Raw genomic sequence first — 8,723 nt, 5'->3', positions numbered from 1 at the left:
ATACTCTACGTGCTATCCAATTTTCATAGTCGGTGCTTTTTCCTAGCTAAAAGACGATTAATTACTTTCCCTTTATTCTTTGTTGGAATCAGAGTCACACAGTGTTGCCAATCTAGCAGCTGTGTCTGGTAATTAATGTGTTTGTGCTGCTATACCTGAACCAGTGGCAATAGAACATATTTTATTGGGTTTATTTTCTGCTCTGGAGGCTATGAACAACATTATGTGAGAGTCAATCTCTTGTCATCTTTGGGGAACATTTGTTTGAGCCCATACTAAGCCACAGTGATTTATACATATCGTAGATTAAACAGATCAGTATGCTCTTGTTTATTGTTTATGTGATGATCTGTGGTGAAGTCCCTGGACTCTGATGTGTTCAATTCGTTTCATATTGATGCATATCTAAATAAAAAACAGTCTTGCATGCTTGCTCTTCATCAAGGTTGAATCATAGTATCCTTGGGTATTGTAATGAAAACTAACAGACAGAAGTTGACAGAAAAGATCTCTGTGGGTGTAAGTCATGGTTCAAATGTGTGGTATTTTCCATTCTTTGTGATCTGACAGTGTGCAAATATCTGCAATAAACATTTCTGAATCCGACTTTGCTGACTGGTGAAGAACGAATCTAAGGCATGCCATTTTGGGCCTTAAAACCATTAAAATAAAGACGACAAGCAAGATGAGATTTGCATTTTTACACCATTCTGACTGTAATGCTTGCGACTCAGCAGGGTTTTTGATCTATGACGGGTGCCTGGCTGGAACACTGAGTGTAAACGATGGGTGGTTAACAGCAGACTGATGGAGCTCTCCTGCGGCAGTCACCCTGCAGCAAAAGGCAGAGAGCATATGTTGTCAAAACAGGGGAATCTTGTATGTCTGCTATGGCTGTTTTGTTTTAGACAGCAACTTCAGTTCATTATTTTCTGCAAAGTTACAGAGACCTTGTTTGGCAGCAAGTTCGAGGGAAGAGTATGGCTCAACATATATGAACAACTGGAGAGTAACATGCACCTCAAATTACTGCTGACCACACAATGAGTCTTCAGAGACCAGATCAATAGAAAGAGAGCTACAACTTGTGTATTGCTGCCCAATTAAAAACATAGTGAAGGAGAATCTGAAAACCAAGCAAATGTTATTGAACTGTTTTTTTCCCCAGACCAGCGGTCAGTGCTACCAAAAGCTGATTCAATATGTGCTAAAGTGTAAAGGTATGTGACCTAAACTCTGTCTAATCCAGTATCTCTTGGATTTTCAACTATACACATAATTGTCTCTCTTGGGGAGTGTCCCTCCTGACAGAATGGGCCAAACTAATTAAATATTGATGCACTTCCTGTATTGGCGTCACTTCTTACGGCTCTTTCTCACTTCCTTCCCCTCCAAAATCCCCTCCACATCGCAAACCTGATTCTGGCTGGACCTCTTTTCCCTGTCTGAAAGATAGTCATCTGAGGTAGCTATTAATCTCTCTCTCCTCACCATCTCCTTCCTTAAAATTGTGACGTCAAACATTTCAAGCACTGCCTTCTTCTACAAGGCCTCAAGCTCGCAGTCAGGGCTTCCTTGTGGTAAATTCCAAACTACAATTTGAATGACTCCAATTGGTATGGTATCCATGCTACCCATGATCAATTGACTTATTCCAAGTGTCCTTAAAATCATGTAAGTGAGGTGAATTTAAGATCCTTGCCAATGTTTTTTGAAGAGATTCATGATGTCCATGTAGTTTACTCAATATTTTTTTTACCACAGCAAATTAGCTGACTGTCACTGTTTAGGCAGCCCAGACTCAAACAAATAGATTTCTATTCTTTCACATAACACAGCATTTTATTGAGTTGGGCAATAAATTCGCCAAACCACCAACAATTTGCCTCCTGGGCCAGATTTAGCATGTTGTGTGTGTACGCAAAAATTTCAATACACCAAGAAGTCAATGTAGCAGTTTTTAGTAAAAAAAGAAAAAATGCTCATAATTTTTAAACATATGTTTAAAGTTGACCCAGCATTACTTTGTAAACCCTTTTTTGCAGCTAAAATGGTGTCAGTCGTGTGCCGAGGTTGATGTAACAACTGTTTTGGACACTGATTGATGATTAAGCGTCTTGCGCTCCGACCATCCTTTGCCCCTCTCCCACCCCCCGTGGTGTTGTCATCTGGTTGTTTTGTGCTGCGCCTCCTGTCACAGAGAGGTATTGCCAGGCTGCCTCAGAAGCAGCTCCATGTGCTTTGTCATTGGCACTGGGGAAAGCATTGCACAGCTATCATCTCTCATTCATGTCCTGTCCAAAACAGCAGGACATGAGGACTTGCCAACCTTTTCATGTAGCCTTTTAATGCGCATTAGGTTAGCAGTTAGCTAATTAACTTGAAGATTGGTGCGATGGTCAAAGTAAGCACACCAAAAAATGTAAAATGTAATTTGAAGTTGACTAAAAAAATACCTTTCTGTCGGAACATATTAAATATGGTAATTCTGTGAAGCCATAATCTCCATATGGTATCTTTTGAACGTTGTTGCATATTGCTGCTGTGGTTTAATGTAAGGTGGATCCACTAGATGGAGCTACTCCTGCTTTGCAACGCACTTACCTCAGCAAAGGATGAGGCATGTGGTCAATTGGCTATGACAGTGAGACAGACCGTACAGATTTTCACATCTGATATTTTAGACCCGTCATTGTAGGAATAGCGCGGGTGTTACTAGTACCATTAGAGATGGGTCTATCCCGGTAAAACAGTGTGACAGTTTGCCAACATGGTCATTGCCAAGATTTTAATCTGCTTCCTACTGTGGCACGTTAATACCAAAGTCTTGGAATCTGATCACTGTGGTTAAAACAATCGTAACTGCACTCTTCAGTTTCTTTCTCTTTTTATAACCAGCAAGGAGTCTTGATGATATTAAATTATTTATTTCAACAAAGTCCTGACCTGTTGCACTGAAACAGGAATTTAGAAAACATGCTGCCTGGTTTCTGCAGATCATGCTGGACTGAGAACAACGGTCGACTTGTTAACAACTCGTCTAATCTGATAGCTCAATTCTTGGCCCTGCTGGACTTCTGCAGATGTCAGTGTATTCCCAGATCTCAGGAATGACTTTGATGAATACAATATGCCTTAAATAGAACCAAAGGATAGGTAGGATCCAAGTTATAAACCAGAGCCGGCCTTTACTGTAATGGCTCAGTAAAACCGAGCATGAACAATGCAGTCAGTCGAATCAAGCTGTCATGTCCAAAGCGGCATCGGGGGGAAGTCAGCTTGTGGAGGACTACTGTGGCTAAAGGGCAGGTACGCATTATACGGCATACTGGGAGCCTAATTAGGGAGTTGGGAGCAGAATAGGACTAATACAGGCAAGGTAAGGTGGGCTATATGAGGTGAAAGCAAGACTTTTGAAAGAAGAAATTTATTTACCAGCATTGCTCAATCTAATACCATACTTTTAGAATGATCCTGTAATTTTCATTTTGATATTGACCACTGTTCAGTAAATGTTGCATTGTCTCCCTTTAATGATAACAAAGCAAAAAGGTCACGATGGTCTTTTTTTCCAGACTTGAAGCATCCCATAAATGGGGAATGAATTGACTGACAAAACACTGACTAGGTTGTTCAATTACATTAGATCAAATAAACGCATGCTTTTAGTGTGATGAGTACTTCTTTTCCGATATTTACCACTACTTTGAAGGAATGAACGCTGTATTTATTTACGCAGTTCAATTTTTATTTTTCATGAAACGTAACTACACCAACATAAATCAAAATCTAATTTCCTGCCAGCTCAGGTTACTTATAAATCGTGTTCAACAAAATTTGTGGGATCTTGGAATAGTGTGATAAACATGCCAACCAAAGACCTTTGAAAGTCTCACCCTTAAGGTAATTTATGTGTTTTACCCCAATAACATTCCACAAATGTTTTTCACCTCATGAGTTATGTATAACATGGGATTCAACATAGAGAACAGACAGCTGCAAAACACGCCAGAGTCTCTCATGTGGTCACTTGTCCCAAACATCTAATGCTAAGCTGTTAAATTGGAGTCTTCCACAGAGACATTTCAAGGGATTTCCCACAATTGGAAATTTACACAGAACTATCGAGGAAATAACAAAATAACATAAATAACATACATTTTCTAATTGTTTTGGGAAGAAGGAAAAGATTAAGATTGCTCTATGGAGGTGTTGACTTTACTGCTGCAAGTAGTTTTTGCTTCCATGCTGCTGACACGAATAAAAAACAAAAAGGAAAATTGAACACTGGAGTTTAAAAATGAGGGATGATGAAAGGTGCACTGGTAAATGTTGTGGCTTCTGTGTGACTCCACCTGGGGACTGGTTGGATTTGTGTTTGCCTGATGAGAGAGTCCTCTGTTGGGGGGAGGAGGGTACACCTGGATGAACATGTTTTATGTAACAAGAATTTCTTTCCAGAAGGCAGCACTGGTCCCGGTGTTCTTATCTCTCAAGCAGTTGGATTTACATCAGTCTCTGTGGTTGGATCCATTGGCATTTCCAGATGGCATGAACACACTGGTGCATTAAACAGAATATTCATCTCAGTTCTATCACATCTACAAAGCTTAGCGGTGTTAATGTCTAGTTACCTTTGCTTTAAATGGCAGAAATACTAATATTATTGCATATAATGTTTTGCGTTTATACCAGTGGAGGGCCGTGCATTTTCTACATAGGCCTGCTGTCTGATATCGTAAACATAAATATGCACATTGAGGGATGCTATTTGGCACATTCCCATTACAAAAAAGATATAACTTTTAATTATAAAAAAATGCAAAAATATATATATATTAAATTATAAAAAAGCTATAACTTTGTGATTCTATTTATGCCAGCAGCAGAAGGCTTAGCAGGCCCTGACTCCCCGCCACTAGTGTAGGCTGTACATTGGGCTGTAGCAACCAGTGAGGAAACTAAGATACTGTCCTCACACCACTTTCGTTTAAGCAACCCAGCTGGAGTTTGCATTCTACATTTATTATATTAACGTACTGTATTTCTGCTAAGAAGTTCATGCCGTTAGCTGCATGAGTGCATGAGTGAGTATGTGTGCACCTATGTATCTGTCCACAGCAAACAGAGTTACAAGTACGTAGTGCTGAGTACCTCTCAACCGCTGCTCTGAGGCTCACTTCCATTTTGGTGGATAGTGTTTTCTGCGAATTGCTAACAGAACTAGCAACACATTCATTGTTGTAGCTCTCCACAACTCCAGCAGACACCTCTGGGAATTTAATTTTACTTTTTGGCAAGACTGTATGGCGTATCTTCTACGGCGACTGTGAGCCGATTGCCTGCATACATCAGAGTTTTTGATTTTGAATGAAACGTGTTTTACAACATATAATACAACGGTGGTTTCATTTTGCCATTAGATATTTAGTTTTGACTGTGTGAAGTCTTGTAAACATAACTTAGATCTTGAATGTAGAATGTGTAACATTTTCATGACATTAAACACCATTTTGTAAATGTATGTATGTATGTCATAGATTTTTGACAACTTCATTATGCAGACATAATAGGCACCTCTGTGTATGGATATCAGACAGGAGGAAGCAGCGTTGCATGATAACCAGTGAGCTGAAACTCTGTGAATCCCATCAAGTGAGTTCCAATTAGCCTTTATACTGATATGACTATGTGTCTAATTAGATACACTTTTATGTTTTTGGAATACTACAAGGCATCTGGCACCACAGATAGAGGCTCATCTGTTGCTGACAATGATCAGACAAACATCACTCTGGCCGATTAAAATGTCTCCAGTGTGTCATTACTGTGGCCACCATTGTCACGGTGCAACCGGGAATAGCGTTTGATAAATCCAAGAGAGAGAGAGAAAGAGGGAGAGAGAGAGAGAGAGAGAGAGAGAGAGAGAGAGAGAGAGAGAGAGAGAGAGAGAGAGAGACGGTGGGGAGAGGGGAGGGGGCAGCCGAAGGTCTACTCTCAATGCACAGGCAGTGGAAGCTTCTTTTAAGTAATGGCAGGAGGGGTTATCTCTTTGTCCCCTCATCACCATGCTAGTGGTAATAAAATGCTGCTTTGTGGCAGAGAATAAAAGCAACCCTTCTGATAACTGGGATTCGTCCCTCCCCTCTGAGCCCGTGGAGGTGGGCCTGAAACAGAGAAGCCATTAGAGAAGAAAGAGGCAGTAATCGGATCTTCTCGTATATAGGCACAGATGCAGCATCAGTCGAACGTGCCATTATGTCAACCTTCTGCCTCGGAGCAAACATAAATTTCCTGTTCGTTCTGTGTTTACAACAGATGACATCTGTGCATTTCTTACCGTATTCTGGTGTCTTTATCATTAGCATAATGTCTTTACGCACCTGGCTGCAGGAAAACGCATGGTTAGGCTTGCAAAGTGAATTATATGATGGACGAGTGCCAGAAAAAGACAACGTAAGTAATAAACTATAGGCTGTTAATCCATTTACGTTTAGCATATCTAAATTGGTTCCAGTACTGATCTAAATCCATATATGACAATATCAAGTACAGGTTTAGGTTTTGTGACTGCACCACTCCTCAAGACTTTAAATACTTGTTCCAAGTATTTAAAGAAAGAAATCAGTGTATTTGACAACAAATAACAAAAACATAATTTTTAAGATTAAGTGAGGTTTTTTTTTGCTCCTTGCTTTTCCTTTGTTTGTTACCACTACTTTCTTCTCAATTTTATTCAAGGCTATAGGTTATATGTTTGTTAAAACAATTTCTGACTTCATGAATAAGGTTCTAGGCAAACAAATATGAACGCAAGTTTGCGCTCTTGAACGCAGGCTTTAAAAAAGAAAATAGTGTAAGGTGCATATTGCCAAGATCAATATTCCTATAGGGGAAAACGAGAGGAAGCTTTCCTAGTTGAGAAATTGTGCTGATGACAAGCCCATAACCTTAACTTTCTAATCACATTTCTCCACATTGTTGCCCTTTCTAAATATATTGAAAATGATTAATCTTCTTCTACTTTGTAGCTTTTTAAATTAATTTTAGTAAATGTAATTTTCTATGATACGGGACCTAAATAAATTGAATAATAAATAATTGCAGTACTAACACTACTATATGTCACATTACTATTCACCACTATTCGGTGTACACAGAGAAGTATGAGGATATAAAAGCAATCCCGAGGAGCAATACTGTGCTTAACGGTTCATTTATTATGACCAGTCAAGTACAATTTCAGCAGCATATGAACATGAACATTATCTCAGCATTGTATGACAACTAGATCAATATTTTCTGTGTGCTAAGTGACTTGGTCCATGCCATACAATTACTTTATAGCAACATAATGGTGGTTTTTATTTCCTGGCTCACTGGTATAAACTGCAGAGGGAAACATTTATTTTGCTATGCGTGGGCGTGAGATATTCACACATCACTAGGCCATGACCTATAGGAGGCTGGATCCATAACATCAACACACTGTGTAAAAAAAGCAGCATCCCACTGTCTGAAAGAGAGGCTTCCAAACCTTTTTCTATAAACAGCAATGTGGGCCTGCACAAGCTTTCACAATCTGCTGACTAAGATGCTTGCTCAGAACGCCGCACACCTTATCTAATCATTTTAATACTCAGCGACAACACTTTTCCTCCTCTCAGTCTCTCTTCCACAACAATTCAACATGCTGTACAACTCCCCCAACGCCTCCAGGCACCTGCTCAACATCCAGTATGTAAAGTTTCTGAGCTGCTGGGGTCACTGTGAGTCATTTTGTGAAATGCCAAAATATTCATAAGAATCGAAGTAAAAATTTACAAGCTGCTTTTATTTGGCGTGTAAGCATGGTTTGGGCCTTATTTGTAAACATTTTCCTTTAGGGATTAAGACAGCTTTAAGTGTCTGTATTAGCCATTCAGTTTTTCCCTCTTGACAACCAAAATGTCTCCAGGGAAATATAAACAAGTCCCAGAATGTGTTTTTCTACGTGGGCTTGTGACACGATAGCGTTGCAGGATGATACACATGAGATACATCATCTCATGTGTATCGTGCTGCAACGCTATCATGGCCGCATATCTAAATTTAAGGGTTGGAAGAAATTGGTCAACCAGTGAGATATAGTCTGGAGAGGGATAGGAGGAAGCTCTACGCAACTGCCACCATGATGAATGAATCACAGGGAGTCAGATTTCCTTCGCTGTGCAGTTTTAAATCTCGATGGGCCAAAAGTGACTCGGGTTTAAAGGATCTCTAAGAGGAAAAGTAATCTGTAGCTTTATCCTGGGATAAAATTGATGAGTCTCTTTGTCTTCTGTTGCGGTTGGGGCATCGTCATCTTGTCAAAAACTGGGGTAGACTTGGCTGTTATTGCTCTATCCGTAACTTATCTTTGAGATGGGCTTCAAGACATTGGTGGGTAAATAAACTTACAGTAATGGTGCGGTGTGGGACTCTTCTGAAGTACTGGATTTATCTCAGAGCTCTGGGTTTACTTGAAGAAAACTACTAGACCGTGACATTTGCTGCTTCAAGGGATCCGCAGCATCCAGGGATGCGGCCTGTTGGGATGTGAAGCTCTCCAATCAGCCTGCACGCAGTAATTAACAGATACTTGCTACACAGAGGTTGCTCCTTGCAGGTTTTGCTTCTGTATTTTGTGTTCATTAAAGAATAAAGACAAGCTTAAAAAAAAACAACGCAGATGTCTCGAGGTG

This window comes from Clinocottus analis, unplaced genomic scaffold (assembly GCF_023055335.1).
Source record: "Clinocottus analis isolate CAN_PGR_092001 unplaced genomic scaffold, fCliAna1.0.p SCAF_8, whole genome shotgun sequence".
NCBI lineage: Eukaryota > Metazoa > Chordata > Actinopteri > Perciformes > Cottidae > Clinocottus > Clinocottus analis.
The sequence above is the reverse complement of the archived record's forward strand: the minus strand, read 5'-3'. Positions refer to the sequence as shown.